Source organism: Ambystoma mexicanum, chromosome 7q (assembly GCF_040938575.1).
Source record: "Ambystoma mexicanum isolate Mex_15411 chromosome 7q, UKY_AmexF1_1, whole genome shotgun sequence".
NCBI classification, from domain to species: Eukaryota; Metazoa; Chordata; class Amphibia; order Caudata; family Ambystomatidae; genus Ambystoma; species Ambystoma mexicanum.
In genome coordinates this window covers 80,549,497-80,575,939 of record NC_090941.1, presented here as the reverse complement: position 1 = coordinate 80,575,939, position 26,443 = coordinate 80,549,497, and positions in this window count along the sequence as shown.

Below are 26,443 nucleotides of genomic sequence, written 5' to 3'. Positions count from 1 at the left end.
TTTGACACGTTATTGTTACCGTTTATAGAGCAAACATAAAAAGAAGACATTTTTATCACTCGCTCAATAATAATAGTTCACATTAATGCAGACCCACTTTCAGTACATAAAGTTCAGATAATATAAAGATGTTAGATAAGTATATGAAGTATATATACTGGAGCTGCTGCAGATACTGGTGTACGTATACAGTAGTTTGAATTTAGCTCTCCTAAAATGAGTGCTGTAGGCGGAAGTTCTTTGAAAGGAAGTTGTGCAGTTTTAGTGGAGATGTCGAAAGCTACAGAAAGACTTGCATCTGATGTCAACGAAATTAACCTTGGTATGGTTTGGTATTCTTTATTTATATAGCACCTATACACAGACAAGTGTTTCAAAGCGCTCAAGGAGGGTGGGAACACGGGATAAAAACAACAGTAGCTTAGAGCCCTTAAAATCTGAGACGATAATAGTCTGCACAGGGAGAGTAAGATAGGGTACAAACAGACAGACTATCTTCAGGCGTGGTGCGTATGGATCAAGCAAGTGGAAGAGGGTCACAGGGAGGAGAGGGCCAAGTACACCCGGTCGGTTGAGACTGAGGTAAGTGCGAGAGAGCCACACTCTTGGGTTAATGTCTCAGTGCGCTGAGTGTGGATGCTAGGTTTTTGGTTTAGTGGTGGTAGTGATATTTGTTTAATATGAATGTCTATTTTTTTGCATGGACTGGAATTATAGTTAAACATGAGAAAATCAATGTAAATATTGTAATATTACTTCAAATATAGTTTTAAAAAAATGTATTATGATCAGGAATGTGCCTGTTAAACAAAATGTTGTTTTGCCACAAACAAAATAGGTAATGATTCTGGTAGCTGATACACAGGAATCCTTGAAATAAAAAAATAAAAAATAGCTGTGGGTCAAGACAAAAATTTCGCAATGCAGGTCACCTTCAATGTACAACATGTTGGTATGGACCCACGATTCCTTTTGCAGAAGAATTGGCCCCTTGAAAATTAGACCAATACCTTCAGGATTAATGATTGCAAAAACCATTAACATGTTCGGCATGTTCTTGATTTGGGCAGAAGGTGAAGATTCTCTTAAGCAATTCCACAATTCAGTAAATGGCCTCCACCACTGCATCAAGTAGACAATGGAGTACTCCTACAAGAGCATACACTTCCTGGATACAACTATCTATGTTGGCCATCTTTTGTCAAAACACAGAACAAGTTTCAATACAAGCCACACAAAAACGTCTATTACCTACTGCAATGCCCTCTGATACTGACATGTATGTTCCAGCAGGTAGACAAGAACAATCAACTTCGTATATAGTGTGTACATTCTTCTTGCAAAAATGTAATTCAACCAAATAAATTGACAGAGAATTTGATCATGCGTTTAACATATTCAGAGATATTCTGCTACATAACGAGACAGCAGATCTATAGATAAATCAAATGTATCATGTATACAACTAAATGCAACTGTTAAGGACCAACAACCAATAGTCCACAGATTTGATGGGTTTCAAGGAAACTCCCATAATTTCATACAAGCAACCAAACCATCTAGCACATTTCCTTATCAGAAGTGTATGTCTATTAAATTAAGATCAGATAAGACCTGGGACATGCCCATGCAACGTTATGTGATGAAACATTTGCCAGCACACATGTGTCAAATCTGCTACAATAATCGCACAGAACCAAACAATATTGACAAAGGCAACCAACAACTGCACATTTTCATTTTGTACATCTCACCCAATGTAAGAAATGGCCACAAGAAATATCTATGGGGGTCTTGCTATGAACTACATAAAAGAACAAACATACCAGAAGAGAAACATCAGTGTTATACCACTTCACACAAAATGGATGGATGGATGGACACACACACACACACACACATACACACACACACACTCTCTCTCTCTCTCTCTCTCTCTCTCTGTCTCTCTCTCGGTCGGGTCAAAAGCCATGTCAGTTTATGTGTTTAATTAAATCACCCTATTACTCGAATTGACACAATTCCTTATTTGCTGCTCAAAAGGACAATTGAACCAATCTGCATTAGCAACATTTCTGATCCAGCACCTTGCGGAATTCGGTTCTTACCCAAAACCTACTGTAAACCTTGCCAAGACAGAAGGGCACCTTCTTCTAAGAACTACTCATTAGCAGAAGGATCAGCTAATCTTTATCCTTGATCAAGCGCAGTGATCTGCTTATTCTAGTGTTCTGCCCACTCTGTATCCATTATAGAACATGAGGTATGAGGGGTAAACAGTGGACATGACACTTAGTGAGTTAACTAAGAACTGTGCTGTGCAGCCACTCCTCTCTATTCCTCTACTGTCCTCCAATGCCTGTATGGGTTTCTCCATTTCACCCATCTTCTCTAACTGCTACACCATCACCTACCCCCACCCCGTCACGAAATCTGTAAGAAAGAAACATAAGAAAGACATCCTTAGTGCAAACCCTGGCCTTCCCATGGCAGACACCTACATCAGCGCTTCTTCCAAAGATATTTTCACTGATATCCTCTTCTCTGTCCCCTGTCCAGACCTATGGACCCCCATCGTATCTCTACTCTCTCTCCTTCCATATCCTCTCCCATTAATGGTGGAACCAAGTGGGAAGTACTCTTGGCCGGTTTCTCTTCTTCACGTTGCTTCGTTAATGTTTACCACACAGACACCATCCTGGTCCAGGGTCCTCAACCCAATCTCTTTCTCTTTGACCAAATCTTGCCATCTCTCATTAACTTGCTTCCTTCTCCTGCATCACCCCCTACCCTACTACTCTCTCTCTCCCTCCTCTGACTGGTGTACCACACTCTCTATCCTACCTCAGAAATCCTTCATAGGCAGAGACCTCCTCCTCCACCTGGCAACTCTTAACGCCCGCTCAGCCAGCAAACACTCTGCAAACATTTGCATCCTTCTTGAAGACATTGACCTTGACATTCTCTCTCTTACAGAGATATGGTTCAATGCCAGCTCGGTCACTGCTTTTGACTCCCTCCTCCCCAATGGCTTCAAGATCTTATCCAAGCCTAGACCTCATTGTGCTGGTGGTGGGGTTGCCTTATATTTCCCTGAGTGGGTTCCTTCTTACATCTTACCCACCTAGCCCAACTCTTCCTTTGAGAGCCTGGTGTGCAAGTTGGTCACCTCTCCCTCCTCCACCCTGACCATTGCCACCATATACCAGCCTCCAGGTTCTACCAACCTGTTCCTCTCTGAATGGGCAGATTTCTGTTCTTCCTTACTTTCATCCACCTCCAATCTCCTCATCTGGGGTGATTTTAACCACCAATTGGACTCCACTGCCACAGCTTCCATTCTCTTCATTGACCTCTGCACCTCTATATCACTCTCCATTCTCCCCTCTTGTCCAACCCACTAGGCTGGTCACACTCTTGATTCCCGCATCCACTCTATCCTCCCTCTCTCTGCCCCACTGGTCACCCCCATAACCTGGTCAGACCATTCTCTCCTTTCCTCCCGCCTGGGCCACTGGGGCACTCTGGCCACTCCCCGCAAAGCCCTGCCAACCTCATTCACCAACATCCGCCCAAAGAAACGAGTGTCAGCTACTGTCTTCGCCTCCACATTGGCCCACCCTTGACCCCTACCTCAGATTCTTCTGCTGATTCTGCTCTCAGCAACCTATATATGGTTCCACCTACGCCCTCGACACTCGTGCCCCAGTCATGAGAATCGGTATGAAACCTGCCTCTAAGCATACCGCCTGGTATAACTACGATCTTGTAGCTCTGAAACAAAAGTGCAGAGCAGCCGAACGGAAGTGGTAATCCTCAGGCTTATCCTCTGACAAACTGGCCTGGCATCTGATCCAAAGACAATAGACTCTCCATCCGTGCCAAGAAAAGAGCCCACATACAGGCGGAGGTTTCTAGTGCATCCAACAACACGGCTGAACTTTTAAAGATTTGCAGGGAACTAGCCAACCCTTCCGCAGTCTCCTCCTCCCCGTCTCCCTAACAGGCCCTCTGTAATGCACTGGCCACACACTTTGCCCCATAAACTCAGGACATCCTGAACTCCCTTGTCACTCACCCTCCCAACCCTCCCCACTCCTCCATGCTTCCCTTGGCCCCTCACTCTCCTCCTTCCCCCCTGTCCTCCTTCTCCCCCATCACACCTGATGACGTTACCTGAGTTGTCTGCTCCATGAAGGTCTTTTCTAAACAGGTTTTCCCTTGCTCTTCCTGAACCATCAAGGACAAAATTGGCTCCCTTGCCCCCTCACTCACTGATTTCTTCAATTACTCTTTTGACACTGGATCTATCCCCTCCCCCCTCAAGCACTCCCTTGTGCACCCCCTCCTGAAAAAAACCTTCAGCGGACCGTACCTGTCCTGCCAATTACTGTCGATTTCCATCACCCCCTTCCTGGGGAAACTGCTGGAGAAGCTGGCCCTGCCCCAACTGAACTCTCACACTGAACCTGCTGTTGGTTTCCATGACCATCAATCTGGATTTCGAGCATCCAGAGGCATGGAAACTGGTCTTCTGAACACCTGTGAAGAACTGCTCGCATCTCTGGACTCCATCTCCACAGATGTCCCCATTCTACTCGATTTCTCCTCTGCATTTGACACTGTCAACCATGCCATCCTCATACAAAGATTCCACAATACCCTTGGTAACTCGGATCAGGCACTAGCCTGGCTGACATCCTTATTAACTGAGTGCTTGTCCCAAGTAATCCTGGGCACCTTTTCCTCTCCAACTTAGTTCTCCACCGGTGGCATCCCTCAAGGTTTTATCCTCTCCCCTTGGCTCTTTAACATCTACCTTACTCTGCCGGCAAATCTCACCTCCTCCTTTACCCCCAATTTCCAGTGTTATGCAGATACCACTCAACTCTTTCTAAAATGTAATGCTGACTCCCTTGCACCTTCCATCATCCTGGCCTGCTTATTATCCATTCAGTCCTGGTGCACCATTAACAATCTCTGCCTCAACACCTCTAAAGCTGAGATCCTTCCCATCGGGACCCCTGCTCCCGCTTTCTTCTCTTCACTCTGGCCTTCCTCCATGGGCTACCTCCCTGTCCTTTACTCTGAAGCCAGAAACCTTGGAGTCATTTTCGACTCCTCTCTCTCTCCTTCATACCTAACACTCAGGACATTGTCAAGAAGTCCCACTTTCTGCTATTCCTTCTCAAAGGAATTCTCCCTTTTCTCACATTTCCCCAGAGGCTCAACGTTACTGGAGCCCTGGTTCTCTCTAGGCTTGACTATTGCAATAGCCTCCTCCTGAATATACCTTCTTCCACACTGCAAACTCTCCAGCTAATCAGAATAGGGCAGCAAGACTTATCCTTGGCCTTAAACCCACGGATCGCATCTCTCCTGGCCTAAAATGTCTTCACTGGCTCCCATTTGCTGCTCAGCTTAAATTTAAATCCCTCTGCATCTGGGCCCCGGGGACCTCACTATCTTCAACTCTACCTCACTAAATACTCTCCCTCCAGACCTCTACATTCCTCTGGCAGCAACTCTTTGTATGTAAAGCGCTTTACTAAACAGAGGGCAGGAGGTGGATCGTTTTCCTCTGCTGGCTCCCTACTTCGGAACAGCCTCCCCCTCCCTCTGCACCTTGAGTAGGACTTCCTTAAATTCCAAAAGCTACCCTAGACTTTCCTCTTTACCTCTTCCTTCCCATCTCCTCTGCTAATCTCACAGTTGCTTCAGTTGGTGTCCTGGGCCCCTGTGCATCCATGGGGCCCCTGACCTATCACACCAAATTTGCCCAGCTTCTGTCTACCATCAGCACTTGCCTTGGCACTCACACCGCCTTGGAGTCTTGTACTTACACCCAACAGCACTCCAGGCCGTGTAGCACTTACCACACCATGTACTTCACCTGTTGCTCACTCACTAGCACTGACACTACAGCACCTTCCCCCATCTTCCCTCTTCCTTGCTGCACTTGCATGTTCTGAATACTCACAAGGCATGGTAGGTTCGTCCTCTTCTCCTTTACCCTCCTCTGTTGTGTATTCAATTTGTATCACTCCCTTGTTCCCTCCCTTGCCCTGTGGGCACTTTGAAACAGTATGTTACTTCCTGTATAAGCACCTAACAAGCGAACAATAAATATATAATTAAATCAATAAACTTATAACTTCATATAAAGCACCCCAAAATGAGGCTGCTGCTGTCTTGGATAACTGTTTGACCCCATAAATAAATACATGTAAACCAAATGCACGTACTTTCCCATAAAATATGGAAAACCTGTTTAAAGAGATAATGTCCAACTTCCCCAGTCATTACAAGACCGGAGCACCATATTTTGAATCAAACAAGTTACCTTTTGTGCACACCTTTTGTGTGTTTCGTTTATTGTTCTTGAATATGACATTTAGAGATAATGCCAAAGATGTAGGCAAGGTCATCACAGAGCTCAATGGGAAACTCACTGGCATGGCTTTCCGTGTTCCTGCCCCCAACGTCTCTGTAGTTGACTTGGCCTGCCGCCTGCACAAAGCTGCATCCTAGGACGAAATTAAGAAGGTGGTGAAGGCTGCTGCTAATGGATCAATGAAGAGAATTTTGGGATACACTGAAGAACAGGTCGTGTGCTCTGACTTCAACGGTGACACTCACTCCTCCATCTTTGACTCTGGTGCAGGCATTGCCCTCAACAATCACTTTGTGAAACTGGTTTCTTGGTATGACAACGAATATGGCTACAGCCACTGTGTTGTGGACCTGATGTCCCACATGCTAAGCAAGGAAGAGGCTACTGATTGTTCTGCTGCCCCCACACTTTTACCGAACTTGTGTGTTATATCGGGCCGCACCCCTGGTGCCCCCGCATGCATGTACACACTCTCAGACAAGAAGACACGGGACGCGTGTGGCTCGCATGGAGTCCCGGCGGCGAATGCCGTTCCCGGGGCCTCCCTTTATTTAACACGCATGCGCGAGCCCAACTGAGGTTCGCGCATGCTCACAACCATTGTGCGCCGCGCAACATCCCTCCTTTTCCCCAACAAAATTCAGTTAGCCATACTTTAACAAAAACCCCAAACGTGGCTTGCAAAAACAGTTCTGGTCTCCTACGAGACCGGGTCCATCACAAAATCTCGGAACCTTGATGGGCGATGACACTCTTCCCTGCTCGGGTACCTTCTGACGTCTTCTTGCAACGTTCTGGGTTTCCCTCGAACGTCCGGGGGTCCTTTCTCCTCTGGTGCTGCTATCGGGCGGGTTCCTCCTAAGGACAGACACCTCGGCCGGAGCCCTTTGTGTCCCTTCTGGGGGGTTGTCCCCTATCCTCTTGAAGTAGGATACATTCCTTGTGATTATCCCTCTCTCATTGGCCACCGTGACCATATACCCTTTCACATGGGTCACTCCTAGTGGTAGGGTCTCGTACGTGAGGGACAACTTCCCCTCCGGACGCCTATTTCGCACTAGCACGGTATCCCCTACTTCAATTGTCTTCTCTTGGAGGTTCCTTGGTGCACTTTCGTTCTCATTCCTGGCCCGTCGCTCCAGGCTGATGTGGCGGTTGCCGATCACTCCTGGGTGTCGTTCCTCTACCTCTGGCAGCAGTCCTCTGGGGCAGCGGCTGAACAGTGCCTCTGCTGGTGCGACCCCTGTGGATTGGTGGGGGGTAGTTTGATATTCTCGGAGGAACTCAAAAAGGTTCTGACGCCGTTCCTCTCCCCCATCCAGCGAGATTCTGAAGATTTTATATAGCATTCTCATGAACCCCTCTGCCTCTTCATTTGTCCTTGGCCATAACGGCGTAACTTTCCTGTGATACCCCTTTCCTCCAAATATCTGGTGAACCGCTGCCCCTGGAAGGGTGGGCCATTGTCAGACCACAGTTCAATTGGGAATCCATGGGTGGCAAACATCTTCTCCAGCGCCAAGATGGTGTGATCACATGCTGTAGATTCTACCAGTTCCACCTACGGTATCTCGACCACTGGTCTACAACTGCCAAAGAATACATGCCTCTACCCGCTGAGCCGAAGTTGGCATGCACCGTCCCACACGGCTGCTCACTTCTCCCCCATGGCCCTGATCGGTGGGCCCCTTTCAGCGGGACAGGCCGCTTGGCACGGAATGCAAGCATGCACAAAGTCGTCAACTCTTTGTTCCAGGTCAGGGAACCAAACTTTCAGTCTCAGGCACGCCTTCGGTTTGGCGGCACCCTGGTCCCCTTTCGTGGGCCAGTTGTAGCACCTCGGTCACCAAGATCCGCGGGATGACAATTTGACGGCCCCACAAGAGGAGACCAACCTCGGTCACTGAGAGCTCATTACGTGTTTTCCATAGTGCTTGAAGGTCTCTCTGGGCTCAGCCTCCCGCCTGGCGTTGTTGCTCAGGACGTCTCTCCACTCGCCATTGCTCATCGCTCCCTTGATGACCTGAAATATTTTGTCTTCCTCTGATGCATCAGCTATCTCCTGGCGTGAGAGTGCAACCGGCAGAGCTGCCTCCAATACGTTGTGGACCATGTCGATGCAGTCTATCACCTCGCCCTTGTCATTGTCACTCCCGGCCCCAGGATGCCTGGATAGATAGTCCGCTGGGTTATGGGTGCCTGGACGATAATGTAATTTGACACCATACACGATCAGCGATAGCATCCATTGTTCGATGCGTGGAGGTGGTGTGGAGGATGCCCCAGCCATGATTGGAATGAGCGGCTTGTAATCGGTGATGACAACTACAGGCTTCCCTAGGATGTATAACCTGAAATGCTTGCATCCCCACAGAATGGCGAGAGCTTCTCGCTCGATCTGCTAATATCTTTTCTCAGTTTCCGTGAGTGCCTTACTGGCGTACGCTATGGGGCGCATCAAGTCATGTGAGTCCACATGCATCAGAACTGCACCCAGTCCCACCGGGCTGGCATCCACAACAATCTCTGACTCTTTGTCTGGGCTAAAGTATGCCATCATCTCTTGGCCTGATAGTGCATTCTTGATATCGACAAATGCCCTCTGTTCCTTGGACATCCACACACAGGCTGCGTCGTTCTTCGGCAGTGCCCGTAAGGGTTCTGATAACGACGCCAGGTCGTGAATAAACCTCCCGCAGTAATGATTCCAGGGTTCCGCCTCACAAATGTCCCGGACCTTCTCAGGGTCGGGAGAAATGCCCCCAGCGTGGAAAACGAATCCGGAAGAATTCTATGTGATGATTAAGAAACTTGCACTTCCTTTCCAACGCACATTCCAGCCTTCTTAGGCGTTCAGACTCTGACTGCGCGAACACCAAGATGTCGTCAGACATTTTGAGGACACCCTTTAGTTCCACCAGGGCTCCATGGATGGCATTTTGGAAAACCTCCGCCGCTGACGAGACACCAAAACTGAGTCTTTTGAATTGGTAAAGTCCTTCGTGGGTGGTGAATGTTGTTATGTAATGTGAGTCTGGGTGCAGCTCCAGCTGGTGATACCCAGACCTTAGGTTGAGCTTAGAGAACACTTTCGCTCCTTGCAGCTCGCCCACGATGTCATCCAGTGTGGGTGTTAGGTGTCTCTCTCATTTAATGGCGGCATTTGGCAGTTTCATGTCCACACAGATGCGGACAGCCCCTGGCTGTTTGGGCTTGGGTGCTACCACTATTGGGGAGACTCACGGCGTCGGACCTTCTACTCTTTCACTGATGTCCATGTCGACCAGCGATTGAAGTTCTTTTTCTACTTGTGCCCGAACATGGAATGGTATCTTTCTGTGCTTGAGGGCTGTTGGTCTCACGGACCCATCAATGTGCAGTCTAATGGGGTCCCCTTTTAGTTTGCCCACCCCCTGGAAAACACTTTCGAATCGATTCAGCAGGCGGTCAATGTCAGACTGGTATACTGCCATCGTGAAATGCACATTGTCTAGAGCTTCGGAGGCGGCACAACTCAAAAGCGAATGTGGGTTTACGTGGGTCACAAAAAATCTGGCCTTGATCTTATTCAGTCCGTGTGAGACTGGCGCCACGAAGACTCCCTGGATGGGCAGTGGCGTGTCCCCGCCAAAAGTGTATATTCTGGCCCTGGACTCTTCTAATTTGGGCGGACCTGGGAGGGCCTCGTAGTGTTCCGCTGCTAGGACGCAGACTGACGCCCCTGTGTCAAACAGAACAGGTGTAGGCACATCCCCAATGTTTACCATGCAGGTCGGTTGTCTTCTCTGTTTCGCCCCTGAAGCAATATTAGAAATGAAAAAGACTTCCTCTTTATCCTCCTCTTCTTCAGCAATGTCTAACTCTTGCACACCCTGTTCAACTGTCAACACACTCCTGAAACGTCTACGGTTTCCCCCGCTTGCTCTTGCTGGTCCTCTTGACGCAGCCACTGGATTCTCTGCCCTACACACCCTCGCGTAGTGTCCAGGCGTGTTGCACCTTCCGCAGACTCTCGTTTTTGCGGGGCAATCCCCTAAGTGCGGTAGGTCATACCCCCAGTACTGACAGGACTGTTTGTCCCTAGATGAGGATGAACTGTCCGATCATTTCTGTCCCAAGCGAGTCGTCCCTAGGGCTGGGCGACCAATGGCGAATGCATCCTCACTCTTCCCAGGATGCACAGCCGTGTCCATTCCAGCACCTCTGTTTTCAGCCAGTTCATAAGCGCGCCCTGTGTCCATGATTTGGGTAAGTGTTAGGCCGTGCTCTCGAAGTACTTGTCTCTGCAGCTTCCCGGAGCTACAACCTTGAATTAACATATTACGCACCATCTCTTCTTCATTCCCCCATCTGCAGGTACTTGCCAGGTGCCTCTGTCTTGCACAAAACTGGTCAAGGGATTTGTCGCCCAGTTGTCCTTCCGCACCCATTACAAATCTTTTGAAGTCTACATTGGCCATGGGTTGGAAATGGTCCCGGAGGGCTTGTTTGACAGCATCATAAGTGTTCACCTGAAGGTTCAGCGAATCAAAGATCTTGTGGACCTCTGCACTAGCTGAGTAAACCATCGTGGCCACTTTCGCAGCATCGTCCGTTTTACCCGTGGCCCTGAAAAACATCTCAAGTCTTTTGACCCACAGCAGCTATTTGGGACCCAATTTGGATGGCGGACCAGATGTATCAAATTCAGGCATAGGTGCTAGGGTGCTGCTTAGCCTGCGTGGTATTGGTATGGATGCAGCACCTTCTTCATCCTGTTCCCCCATTGCGATGGTCTGTGTGGGGGGGTTATAGGTGAAAGGTCAGCCCTGGGCGTTGTGGCAGTGTTCACACAATGTCTTTTTCACTGACCTGTGTTTGCTGTAATAAGCTGGTGGTGTCTGGTGGTCCAATTGGGTAGTTTGGGCCTGGTTGTGATGTAGGCTGATCCACAGCACACTTGTCGTGCTTCTTGCCCCATCAAAACATGGTGTCCATGGCCATTAGCACTGCAACAGCCCTGGAATGTCCAAAAATTGTATAAAACGTGGATTCCAGACAGCGCATGAGCACCCGTCTGGGCGGCTACTGTCAGAATCTGTTCAAGCAAAATGGCCGCCGGCAGCTGCATAGGTTCCGTGGCCACGTAGTGAAGGAGAAAAGCACTTTCTCTGATGTACGTTATCGCAGGAGCAGAGCTGGATTCCCCTCCTTGCAGCACCTCCTCGTCGCCAGTGTTATATCGGGGCCATACCCCTGGTGCCCCCGCACGCACGCACACACTCTCAGACAAGAAGACAGGGGACCTCCCTTTATTTAACACGTATGCGCGAGCCCAACTGAGGTTTGCTCATGCTCACACCCGTTGCACACCGTGCAACATTGTGGTCTTACATTTAAATGTGTCCCCCAAATCTCCCACCCTCTGCACAAGGGCCTCATTCCTGCCCTGCTCGTTTTGTTGTCTCACCTGTGCTGATAATGCTTTTTTTATCCTTTGACAATGGGCATTTTAGCAACACATTTCACCACTATTTCGGCAGCAAGAAGCTGTCGGAAGACTGAGAACCTTGGAGATTGGCCCTGGACAGAAGGCTGGAGTTCCACCTACAATCAAAATGCATGCCTTTCCCCATCTACTATTTCTGCTCCTAAAGTATTAAACATGTGATTTTAAGTTTTCTCTCTGTTTGACCTATGTTCTTTATACATGAGTATGTATACTTTCTTGAATATTGCATTGACTTTTGTTTTCTGTTAAATCCATGTTGATGTAACCAAAGTATGTGCATCCTACTGGCAGGAGTCCAGATTAGAAAGTAGCTCTTTGCAGGTGTTCAGGAGAGCAGTTTCTTTGCCCCTGGCAGCCCTAAAACCAGACTAGTGGTTGTGGAGGCACCTAGTCATTTCGGTGTGGAGGGTCAGTGGGGGGAAGACCAGCTTCTCCATGAGTTGGCCCAAAAAGGGGTAATAGAGATAGGGTGAATTTTAGCTCGGCAAGAAGGGTCAGCAGATTAATCTTTTAGGAGAGGGTGCGCAAGAGAGTGCTTGAGGGGTTGAGGGAAGGAGCGCGTGGCAAATGAGTGGTTGCAGAGGTCAGCCAGGGCTGGAGCGAGGGAGGCAATGTTGTCCTTGATGGTCCTGGAGGAGCAGAGGAGCACCTGTTTAGATGAGACTTTCTGTTTAGATGAGACTTTCATAGAAAGACAACTCTAGAGATCTCTTCTGGTGCAATTGGATAGAAAGAGAAGAGTATGGGGCAAAGGGAGGTGAGAGAAAGGGGGTTAGAGGGGAGCAGATGAAAGAGAGGACAGGATGTCTAGAGTTTTGGAGTACAAGTGGGTGTCCAGCTCAGAACAGAGTGCCTGGGAACGAGGAGGAGAGAAGGAGACTGTGATATGGTTGGCATGTTCTTTGCAGATTTTTAATTCAGCCGTGTTATTGGTGGCTCCAGAAATGCAGGCTTGGACATGAGCCCTCTTCTTGGAGCAGATGGAGAGATGATATGTCCTTTGGAGTAGGTGGCAGGCCAGTTTGTCAGAGGATGGGCTAGATGCCTGCCATTTCCACTCTGCAGCATTGCACTTGCATTTCAAAGCGACCAAGTAGGAGTCATACCAAGAGTTGCATTGGGAGGCGGGCTTCATGCAGATCCTCATGCCGGGGTCAAGGATGTGCAGGGTGTTAGAGATAGAGAGATGGATGTTAGCTAGGACAGAGTCAGAAGGAGAGTCTAATGAGGGGGGGCAGGGGAGGGATAAAGGAAGCAGCAAATGCAGCAACTGACACACGCTTCATATGTCAAATGACAGAGAAGGATACTGGCAGGGCAGAAGGAGGTGTCAAGGGACAGGGTAGGTCAAGGTGGGAAGAGAGGAGAGAGTGGTCAGACCAGGAGAGAGGGGTAGTGAGAGGGTTAGAGAGAAGGATGTCTGGAGGGGTTGGAGGAGAGCAGGGAAGTTGATGGGAGAAGAAAGGCACCTGTCAAGAAGGTGGGGTTAGACTGATGATGTGCCATTATGATAGACATTAATGGTGCATTTGGAAGATGCAATGTGTGCCAAGAGCACTTCCCATCTGCTGCCGCCAGTAATGGCTGAGGAGGAGAAGGCGAGAGGACAGAGACCATATGGGCGGTCCATAAGTTAGAAGAAGGAACAGCACAGAGAGTGTCAGTGATAGTCTGTCTGGAGGTAGAATTGATGTAGGTGTCTGCAATGGGCAGACCAGGGTTGGAACTCAGGAGTGCCTTTTTAGTTTCTTCCTTCCAGTCTTTGTGAGAGGGGCAGGGTAGGAGATGGAGAATCAGTTAGAAAAGATAGGGGAGATGGAGAGCTCCATGGGGGCTGAGACAGAAAGGGGAGAGGAGGGGAGAGCCAGAAGATAGGGGTGGAGGGCCAGAAGCACTATGCAACAATAGAATCACACCAGGCGGCCAAGCAGATAGAAATCAGTGATCACGCTGGAAATGCCCAGATTTACAGATCATTAACAAATTGGTAGCACATCTAAAATCGATTTCTAGCCCAAAGCAATTAAAAACAGATTTAACTTTCTAACCAAGCAACAGAAATGATTTGAAAAGCAACAGCTAGAATGCAGCCAGTTTCGATTTTAAAGCAACAGTTAGAATGCAGCAGATTCGATTTTAAAGCAACAGTTAGAATGCAGCCACATTCGATTTTAAAGCAAGCAACCATAGTGCAGCAATCAGGCAAGACCAGCAATGTCATACAAGTGAGTATTGAAAGGATAAATCAGGAGGAGTCAGGGACCACGATAAAATTAGCAGAAGTGCCAGAGCGGTGAAGACTATAGCGAACAAAAATATAGTTAGATCATGATGCTTCAAGAATTGGGTGGAGGCCTAGCGAACAACACATGCAATGGCTAACATTAAAACATTCCAAGAGTCAGACATACCATGCGATTGCAGGTAGTAGCATGAATGTCTTAGTTGCAGCCTTCTCAGTGCAGACTGAAAATTAGGAGGGAGGAGAAGAACATAGAGCAGTGGAAAATTATACAATCCCGGTAGTAGCAAGATGTGAAGGAAAAGTTAGTGCAGGTCGGTGCACTGTTCGGGAGATATGAAGAAGCCTGAGGGTGCACTTCAGGGAGAGTCAATGAGACATGGAGAAGTAACACTCAGGGCCATGCAATATATTGTCATCACACATAAACTGGGAGAAATGTATAGTACAGCAGCCAGAATATAATGTATTGGCTTTCTGCCATCAGACTGTGCTACATGTTTTAAAAACCCAACCCTGTGGGCCAACATTTGGACAATTAAATTGATTCTGCTCATGATATTCTTCTTTAGTTGCAGATGACTTGGTCATCCTAGACCATACTTTTATGGGGTTGACAAGAGTCGTAGAGATATTATGCAAATATGAACAGGAGAACAACCTTACTACTAAAAGAGATAACATGCAGATCATCTGTTTTGGTAGGAAAGGAATCAATAGACCTCGCCTTAGTTTCAACAGGGACGAAATAGCACATGTCGATCAATATAGATATATTGGGATTGGGATGAAGCCCCATAGAGGTTATATTGAATGTATAAGAGAATGTACCAGGAAAGCAAACCGGTTAACTGCTTTGATATCCCACTACGTGGTAAGTACTGGTGGCTCTACTATGGCCGTGGCAAGTATGTTGTATTGCCAATGGTTCACACCTGCAATATTGTATGGCCTGGAAAGCCTGACAATATGTAATTGGAAACAGTCGCAGAAAATTGAGGCCATGTTTTGGAGAAGAATGCTAGGACTTCCCAATTGTGTGTAAATCATACTTTTGGAACTTGGCCTTATATCATTGGGGTCTTTAGTTATGGAAACACTGGCTCCAATATACATAAAAGCAAAGTCCTCCCCTGAAGGGCAGTTGATATATACCATTGGGAAAGAGATGAACACAAGAGAAAGAGTGGCCTACGTGGAGGAAATTAAAAATCTATTTAGAAAGATTGGTTGGCAACCTGTTTGCGTTGAGAACTATTATATAATGAAGAAGTCTTTTGAAAGAAGGCCAGAGTTATGGGATTGGAAATGAAATGTAATGCATCTTTCTACTCTTAAATCCCATGGCTTTGTATCAACAATGCGATATACGTATAAGAAGCCTCAAGCCTACCTATCATTGTCTCTAACTAAGAATTTGCGATGGTTTATTCTTCTGCTATGCTTAAATCGTCTGCCGGTATTGGCTAACTCAGGCCCTGCTATGAAGTTACCTATTACAGAAATTACTTGTTGTATCCGTCAGAACCTGTTGAAAATTGAGTCTGCTAAACATGTTTAACAGAATGTTCTGACATGGGTCCTGCATACATTCGCTGGCTGGGCAATCATGTGTATGAGTTGGACACCATCAAGGAATTAGATTTTTGGATAAACTGCTTAAATACCACTTCTACCTCATTACATTTGGCATTGTATACAGTCTAGTTAGAGGTATCACACAAATTCCCAAGTGAACAGAGATTAGGTGTTACCCTATTTAGACCTATCACCGTACCTCTTAAAAATGAGAAATGATTAATGATGTGATGCCAAATAAAGATTTAAGATAATTAATTGGTATAATGTTATGGAAAGGGAGGACGCTTTGAGAAAGCTTTATTTTATTTTATTTTGTCTTTTTTCTATGTGTAGCATTTTACATGTTTTATATGCTTCTATGTGTTATATAAGCTGAATGCATTTGTTTATGTGAACTATTGTTTGTTTTTTAAATGTACAAAGTTTATTTAACTGAAACACATTAAATACATTATTTATAATTATTAAAAAAAACGTACACTGTGGGCTAACATTTGAACCATTACATTGATTTTGATTATGATTATCTTCTTTAATTGCAATTAAATCTTACAGTCATTTCATAACCTATTTCAAACCCTTTCAACTCTGCTGACAGGAACTCAATGTTCCTCTTGCACAACTTGACTCTGTAGATAGTAACTCCACCTGCCTATTTCTACCCTCTGTCAAAATGCTGAAGCAGTCATCTACTAGAAGGACAGGTGATTCTGAGCATGTGTCCTTCCATGACATCATCCACTGTTGTGGGTTTCATCTCTCCTGGCTGATGGTCATCTGGCAATAAAGGCAGGGTTTTCCAGCATGGCACATCATATGTGCCCTTCCTCACTGTTGAAATAGTGGCACACACAAAGGGCTACCACCACCAATAACAACAAGCTGCAGTGTTAGTAGTGTGGATAGATGGTAGGAAATACATTATTGAGCAAACTGACAGGGTGGGGACATCAATGGCTTCTTGTGCCTCTGTGTTCAGGACAATTGACAAGCAGGTGTGTCCCCAGGTGACAACTCACGGTAATTTACTTTCCCACCACATGTGGACACTAAATCTGTAATACATTAGGTCTAGTCAATTCATGCTCCTGTTTTATATCGTTGTACATATCACTGATTCTCAGGAAGCATTCCTTCTGTGTTGTTCCCCACTTCACTGCTGTCTTGCATATGCCTGTGCCTTCCTGTCACAGCCTTCCCTTGTAAGAAGCTAATGTGGTCCCATGCCCATGAAACTGTAGGCAATGTATAGGCCTGGGGTCCAGATGTCCTGTATACCACCTGCAACATGACAAGAAACACCTGTCCCTGCCTTGCATCCGCTCCAAGAACAGATATATGCATAGAAACCTCAATTGATTCCTCCTCCTGAGACATCCGTCAGGTGGCCATCTCTGTCTCTTCCACCTGTTGCTTTTCCATCTCCTCATCTTCCAATACCTGCAGTATCTCCTGGCCTTTCTTCTGGCTGTACCTTCTCCCTGATTTTACGAACATTTCTTCATCAAATCCAAAGTTGTTAAAGAAATTGTCCACCAACTACTCTAGTGTATTTGCAACTTCAATGCCTTTTTATGGCCTCTGCCATCTCTCTCTCTCTCTCTCTCTCTCTCTCTCTCTCTCTCTCTCTCTCTCTTTCTCTCTCTCTCTCTCTCTCTCTTTCTCTCTCTCCCTCTCTCTCTCTCTTTTTTTTCTCTCTCTCTGCCATCTCCACTTAAGGCAGTGACAAACCCTCCAATGTTAGCCCACCTTCCTCTGCCTGTTCCCCTGTGGCAAGCCATCTATTTTCAGCATTACTCGTACTACTGCACCCCCCCCAACTCTGGATTTGGCAAAGCCTCCATTATTAGCCTTTTCTCCTCTCCTGTTCCTGAGCCTTTCACCAATTGCTCCTACCTAAGGGTTCAGCCATCTAGATGTGCGCGTCTGGCACATGCAGTGCCCACCACAGCAAAAGCACACCTTTCTCTCCAAGATCCAAGATATCCAACATGCCATTATACCCTACTTCCAATTAGAAGTCAGCCTCCTCTTACTCCTCAAACCCTCCCTCCTCCATATTTCTACCACACATTGGACCCGATTCATAGAAAAGTCTGCATTGATCCTGCAAAGTCCCTGTTCCAAATCGACTCTGCGTGGCCCTACGTGCAAAGTTTCCAGTGCATGTTCTGAATATCCATGGAATACAAATTGCAAAGCAAGCTGACCCACAAAGAAAACCGAGTTGCATGAGGAATGCCCACAAACGCCCCCATCCAAACCAAAAACATACCATAGACCAACCTTTGCGCAAACCTCTGCGTCCACCCCTGACCCACCATCCAGTACCCCTGCAAAACCATGCAATCTCCTTCGTAACTCAAGGCTGCACTGCTGCAAAAATGCGCAAGCACCCCCATGAGTCAAGGCAGCACCCCTGTGAAAATGCCCAAGCACCCATGCAAGTCAAGGCTGCACCCCTTTGAAAACATGCAAGCACCCTCATAAGTCATGGCAGCACCCTTGCAAAAAAGCACAAGCTCCCTCGTAAGTCAAGGCTGCACCCCTGTGAAAACATGCAAGCCCCCTCGTAAGTCATGGCTGCACCGCTGCAAAAATGTGCAAGCACCCTCATAAGTCAAGGCAGCAACCTTTGAGAAAACACGCAAGCTTCCTTGTAAGTCAAGGCTGCACCCCTGTGAAAACATGCAAGCCCCCTCATAAATTAAGGCTGCACCCCTTCAAAACTGCGTGAGCTCCAACGTAAATAATGACTGCACCCCTGAAAAACTGCGAACCGTCCCTCCTACTCCCTAGTCCTCTCAATTCAAGCTCAGACACAACCCACCAGCCCCTGTCACCTCTGATACTGCACCAGGCATCCCCCTCAAGCCCAAACCCCAGACACCACCCACCAGACACCCACACCTCTGACACTACATCAACCAGGCCCCTCAAGCACAGACACCACCCACCAGCCCGCTCACCTCAGACACAACACCAGCCAGCCCCCTCAAGCCCAGAAACCACCCACCAGCCATCCTCACCTCCAACACTACACCAGGCATCCCCCTCAAGCTCAGACACCACCCATTAGTCCCCAAACCTTCGGCACCACACCAGCCAGCCTCTGCAAGTGCAGGCACCACCCACCAAGCCCCAAACCTTAGACACTACCCCAGCCAGCTCCCTCCAGCTCATACATCACCAACCAGCCCCCCTCACCTCTGACAACACACCAGCCAGCCCCCTCAAGCCCAGACACCACCCACCGGGTCCCAGACCCCCAACACTACACCAGCCAGTCCCCTCAGGCCCAGACACCACCCACCAGCCCCCTCATCTCTGACACAACACCAGCCAGCTCCCTCAAGACCAGACACCACCCACCAGACCCCACACCTCCAATACTACACCAGCCATCCCCCTCAACCCCAGACACTACCCACCTGCCCCCTCACCTCCAACACTACACTTGCCAGCCCCCTCAAGACCAGACACCATCCCACTCACCTCTGAAACAACACCAGCCATCCGCCTGATAGTCTGCCACCCAACCAGTCAAATGTATAGCTGCAACTCACCTGAACCTCTGTGATCTGCCTCCACCATGAAGAAGACCTCCAACATGTACACCAACAACACGATTAACTGGAAGTTCTGAAGAGCAATCCAGGACCGGATCATCTCTAGTCACTCCCTGGCAGGGAAAAGTACTAAAATGATGCCCCACAAATTGCAACCTCTTCATTACTGTGCCTTTGCACGGTAATAGAATGGTGACCCCCCACAACACCGACACATGGGACCGGAGGTTGTTGGGTGTCCCCCGCTCCCACTCTGTCAGTGTAGTCGGGGTCGGGGCTTTCATGGGTGTCCCCTACTTCCATTAGATGGTAGCAAGGGACAATAAAGAATAGTTTTGGGAAAAAGAAAAAAGGACCCTGCAATACCAGTTCAGACCCACGTTAGTAGTGAGAACTGATGCTGCAGGGTCAGAGAAGAGACGGCGGCACACTTCACGGTGTGCCGCTGAAAAGGTAAGTGGATGGGGAGGCGGTTATGGGGATGCAGGGCACAGTGATCTATGTGATCACTGTGCCACACCATAACGGGATTCAGCAATTTAATAAGTGACATTATGGCTGGCACAGTGATCACAAAGATTCCTTGCACCAACAACATTGCGGCCACCCGATCCACATGTGGCATGTGAAAGCAATGGAAAGTATCACGTGCATATTGGCCATGGGTCATTGCAATGGCATCAAAGCATAACAAGTGAATGTGTGTTGAGGACGGAAGCACACATAATCAAATATTGTTCAGATCCATGAATAATGACTTGGTGAATTACAGAGTGAGCATAATTATCCTAGGTGGTAGGGGTGGCAAAGTCCCTCTCAGGCATGACAAGTTGACAGGCCTGTGCATGGGTGCATGGGTGATGGGAGATTAGTCAGAGAGTGCATGACTCATTGAGACAGGAAATGTGTGCTGCCACACAGAAACAGGAAACATTGGACACAACTGCATTCCAGTGGCAGAGGTGGAGAACGACATGAGAGCAGGCAGTTTGTGACTGCACATGCTGGTGGGCCTGTGAGCAGGACATGGGAGTGACACGGCAATGAAATAATAAATGTGCAAGTAATGTATCCAGGACACCCATCCATAGTGAGCCCACCTCCCACTGCAGGACCAACAATGCAAAATACACACTACAGTGAATATAGTGTGGGCTCATACACAATTCCAAGTATGTGCAAAGGGGACACATGAACAACAGTGGACATAAAATGAAAACAATGAGAAAACGTGCAAATAAACATGAACAGGTGGCAATCCAACCACAAAGAGAATCAACCAATAAATACATAGCACATCCACACATCACTGCAACTATATTCATATGCACGTTATCACACACACAACAGAAGCCTCCATGCCAACCACAGTGACACCACCCCATTCGTGCCCCCTTGTGACTGTTTTTTTTTTTATATAATGGTTTTGTAGCCATTTTCCATTATATGCTGCACATATAATGAAAAATGAAAATCATCCAGTGCAGCCTCCAGTTGTCTGATGTCCTCACCCCCACATGTCAAGCACATGTGCATCCCTCCACCCACAAACATCACAGCATCAACATGACACACACAGGCACACCACAAAACACATGACCTGCAATGAAGAGACGCACTGTGTGAAAGTTAAACAATCAAATGCACAGACAGACAAATAAACTGCAAGAAGCGTGGAAAGTAGCCATATAAAACCAGTATTGTATAAAACTATATATATATATATATGGAAGGAATGTTCCAGAAGTCTGGGGTAAAAGAAGAAAACAGAAATTAACTCTATTTCTAAACAACCATATACATTAAAAGCTGGTAAAGAATGTCACTGAAGTCCAGGGGAAAAGAAAGAAACAGAAAAGAAACGTATACCTAAAGAACTATATACAAAGGCAGCGGGCTATTTGTCCTCACCCATCTCCGACAACCTGTTGACCATGGTTGATTCACAGTCCACATCCTCCTCCCTCAGGCGGGCATCCATTATTGTTACCTGGAGGGTTTGCAGGGTGAATTATCACTGATGTGCTGCGCCCCATGCCAACCTGCAAGTCACCTCCAGGATGGCAGTCCACCTCTGTGCCTGACGCAGTGCCACCTCAGCCCTGGCCAGCAACACCTGCACCTCCCATGCCTGCTGCCAGTCTGCAAGAAGCTGCCTCTCATATTGCCCGGTACACGTAAGAAATGGCTGTCAATACCCCCTATGCCTCATTGTTGCCATCTGCCTCCTCTGGGTGGTTTGCCCTGTGCCAGTCTGCCTCCTCACATTTGTAATTAGCTGATGCTGTGCCCAGTGCATGCTCTGTCGGTATGCCCTCCGACGTGATGACATTTGTCGGGGGAGCACAACACCTGCAATGCTCCAAGGTGCCTGCTGACCCTCCATTGCCTTTGTCTGTGTCAATGCTTGGGTAAGCAGAGCGACCGCCTCAGCTGATGTAGATGGGACTCCCACCTTGGTCAGGGATGTTAGCTCCACCAGATGGGGCATTGATGGTGGGACTGGTGCACAGTACACCAGGTGCTGGTATATGGTCTGGAAGGCACCCTGGAGGATGACTGGTGCACAGAGGAGGAAGCCAAGTAGGGGGTTATGGCAGGGAATGGCCCCCAGAGCCCTCCAGAGAACGGCGATGTTGCCAGCAAGGCCATGAGGTGGCACAGCTCATTGTGATGATGGACAAGCACACCATGAGTAGCCTGTCCATCATTAGAAATGACAGTGGTCCGCCTCGTGAGGCCAGCCAGCAGGGGCAGCACCTGATCCCTGATACACACATTAGCTGGTAAGGGGGTGCTGGTCTGGGTGGAGGCATCCCAGAAAGTGCTCACTGCTGCATCAGATTGCCCAGTGACAGGATTTTGAACAGGCACCTCCACAGTGGCCTGCACAGCCTCCTGCCCCTGGCACAGGTTGCAGCATGAACACCCACCTCAACACACCCCATGACCCCATGGGCTGGGCTGCAATAGCCACCTCCTCCGCCTTCACATCCATCAACTTGGATGACTCCAGGGTGTCTTACCCCATGGATGGCCCATGTGTGAGATCACCCTGTCCCACTGCTGCTGAGGGGTCCCCTGCCACCTTCACCTCCTGGGACTTACACTCAGCAGCCACATACGATGGTCCTGGCGCTACCTCAACCACATGGCTCCCCGAGGAGGAGCTGTCACAGCGGAGTGGCTAGGGCCTGTGCCTTTGTCTGGTGGAATGGTCCCCGGCTTCCATGCTCCACAGCACCATTTCCACCTCTTCTCCAACTGCAGCAACTTCAGTAAAGGAGGCACATAACACTGACATACGTGTACAGTGTCAAAGACTGCATGGAATACACAACATTTACATTAACTTGAAATGGCCATGGTACAACCAGCAACATCCATACTCACTGACATGTCCATGCAATGCCCATTATAACAGACACAACAATCCAGGGTCAATGATGACCACCATCATGACACATTTACATGTAAACACAACACAAAGAAGGCCGTGCACAGACACATACCAAGAGACATGACATGGCACAATGGCAAAAGCAACGTGACCCAACTGTAACCTGCTGCATTGTTATGGGAGACATGGCACAGGGACACACGTGCAGGCAGGGAGTCAACTGGTAGATTGGCCAAACGCAAAATGCATGGACTCACAGATGGGCTAGGGTGCACATATGTGGCAAGACACACAGTGGATTGCTGGCTCCCAGTAATCACTCATGATTGCACCACTCACAGCATAGCCATGCCACCACCTACTTGGGTACCTGTCCAAACAATCACTTCACACAACATGGCTCTATGACTGTCTGAACTGTGAGCATGCAACATATACATGAATCAATTGCAGAGGCACATGTGTGTATGCCGTAGCCCCAAGAAAATACACATGGCATGCGCACACATCAACTCAGAGAACACATGCAGTAGCATGAAAGATCACATCAATGTCCCTGAAATGTCAATGCCACAACTTGACACCACCAAACATCCATACACATGTGTCTCCTCCAGATGTTGAGGGTGGATAGCCACACATTGGAATGGTCCACAATACATCATGTCCATCATACATGCCTCTCACATGGGCACTACATCCTCATCTGGCACCCTTGCTGTCTAAGCACGTCTAACCATCAAGTAACATTGGGCACATTTTGAGCAGCTGTACAACAACACACACTGCAAATGTCAGCGCATGTCCAATTAACAGATGTAACACTTCACACCAGGGGAGCATTGTCTGGGGGCTGCATGCCGCTGTGGATCACTGAAAAACACATGCTGCATACATAATGGTGTAACTACAAACATGCAGGCACATGCACAATACACATGCACTGTACAGCAATGCACCACATGGCTACTCACCAGCAGCTTCCAAACACTGTTTCCACTCGCAGATCTGAGGATAAAGTTATGGGTAGAACCTTGCCAGGACCTGCATGTTGGTGGTGGAAAACGTGCCTTCAGGGCGCGCAATGCATTGCTGTGGGTCTTGGATCTGAGGTCATCCCATCGCTTATGGATGTTCTTGGGGCAGTGGAGTCTCACCCCCTCCACGTTGATGGCAGCAGTAATGTCCTCCCAGATCTGCTTGTGTCCTTCCTTCCCCCTTTACTTTGCTGGGTCAAAGAGGGTATCATAGTTCTCCAGGACCTGATCCACCAGGATGCCAACTTCCCTGGAGCTGAAGTTGGCAGCGCTCTGCCTCGCTGCCATGGGGTTGCTGCTCTGTTCAGAGGATGATGGTGCAGACATGGCAACCGCCGAAGCAGGTGTGGGTGGGGAAAGTGGTCCTGGAGAGGGGCTATGGAGCATTGGTGGTGGAATGGAGAGGTGGGAGTCCGACACGGCAGCTGAGGTGGTCACAGGGCTGGACACAGGAGCATAGGCAATGGCAGATCAGCAGGAACTCCCAATGCAGTGCAGGTGGCCAGAAGGCACTCACACTGGGCAGGCAGCAGCAGATGTCAAGTTAGGAGACAACACAGGGCAGGAGGAGGTAGTAAGTAAAACTGGCACTGAGAAAGGTGATATTTTTTTTCTCTGTGTCTAGCTACGAAGGCAGCTGAAAACAGAGTAAAGGCCCTTAGCGCATAAGTTACATGACACACGCTGCATGCAGCATGCCTACGCGTCTCACAGCATTGAAGGGATATTTAAGAGTTTGGATGCGTGACAATGGTTGCCCACGTAAAGGAACGCCGACGGACGAATATCATTTACACGTATTTGGGGTGCTATGCAATGCATTTCCTTCAATTAACACATACCGTATTTTTATTTTTGGGGGGTGCCTCTGCGCAATCGCGCATGTATTTTTGTCCATTTTGAGGCCTATGCTGTGTTGAGCATGCAATTCTTGGTTTTGGGTTATTGAGTAAAGAACTTGGGCTCCAATCATTGAAATCTAATGTGGAGTGGAAAAAACTAGCACTATACAGGATGTGCCTTTTCTCTCCCAGTACCCCTATACTGGAGCTGATAAGTAAGGAAATCGAGAAGGGCAATAACAGAGCATTGAAATAGTGGGTCGAAGGAAATCTAGCCAAACTAAGCGAACTTGGGTCTACTGCAAGTGACTTGAAAACTAACTAATTCAAGCTGGGTTTGCTTGACTGGATCCAGACCATAAATGAAGCATCTTCTATAAGTTACATCGAATGACAGTAAAAGAAACAAGGGCACTGGGCGTTATACCCAAATATATGACGATGTTCCCTTCCAGATATCATAGAGACCATTTCCTACGGTTTAGAGTGAATCTCTATCGGACAAACAAAATAAATGGGTCAAGATCACTTCCAAAAACATCAAGAAACAACACATTTTGCTTTTGCACAGGAAATAACCAAGTGGAAACCCTAAAACATCTTCTACTGTTCTGTACGGGATACACTGAAATTAGAACCAAACACTTCGGCCAATTCCTAACAAACGTCTGCAACATGAATGCAGACGCAAAGTGGACATTTGCCCTCCTTGGAGAAAAGTTACTGGTGATTCTTGCAATAAGAGCATTTTTCAGTAAGATTCTGCCACAGGGAAATCTTACGACATAGAAACCAGATGGCAGGGATGTAAAAGACTAATATGCAACTTTGTTTGCCCTTCTTTCCCTCTTTTCTTGCTTCTTTTCTTGTTGCTTATGCCTCTACTTTTTAGGCTTTTGTTCTTTATCTGCTTGTATGAACTGTTGTAAAGGACATGGATATATGAGGTTTATGTACGGTTTTCCTTTTTTTGCAATTTTCTTGTAATGAATTAATGCAAATAATAAAAAAATTAAACAAATTCTTGCATTTTGGGGTGCCTCTGTGTATCCCGTAACCCTTTTTCCAACTTTCAGAAGTTTTCCAGGTATCGCATATGCAATTGTTGAGTTTAGGGGTGCCTCTGCGTATCGCGTACCGTATAGATTTGCCTGTGGTGTACATTGGAGCCTTGCAGGACCACACTTCGTCGTGCATCCTGCTCCTTCCTCATATTTCCCAGAACAATATCTTGGTGTGCCTTCCATTACACCTTAACATCTGCAACATGAGTGGAAAGGCCCCAAGATGGGAAGGAAGCAGATGGGGTTAGGCACATGGTGAGGTCACATCTGTCCCAAACCCAGGAGGACACAGTGGGTCTCAGCCCACAGGTGATCCGGCACTTGGATGTTATTGTGGTTGCAGCCAGACTTCTGAAGAAGGACCACCTAGGGCCACTAGGGCCAAGAAGGGATGCCCTGCAGAGCAGCAAGAGGCTCCAACCCAAGTCACGGCACAAGAGATGGGTCCGCAGAGGAAGAGGAGATTCACTGATGAGGAGCTCCGTATCCTCGTTGACTATGCGACCGAACACCATTGTGAGATGTTCCTGTATGTGGGGAGCACATTCACATCTGCACATTGATTGGTGCATTGATGACGTGTCACTGACCGCATCAACTCCACCACTCCTCTCTCTTGGAGTGATCACTTTCTCCTTTCTTCCCACCTCACTCTCTCTTCCCCACAGGTCAAGCCGACTGCCAGCGCTGCCACCTACCTTCTCGGTCATCCGACCCATGAAGAGTGTCATTTAAGGATTTTGCTAGTATTGTCTCTCCTCCTCCTGCACCTTTGGCTGACTTAAACCCTGACACAGCCATCTCTAACCTTCATCTCTCTATC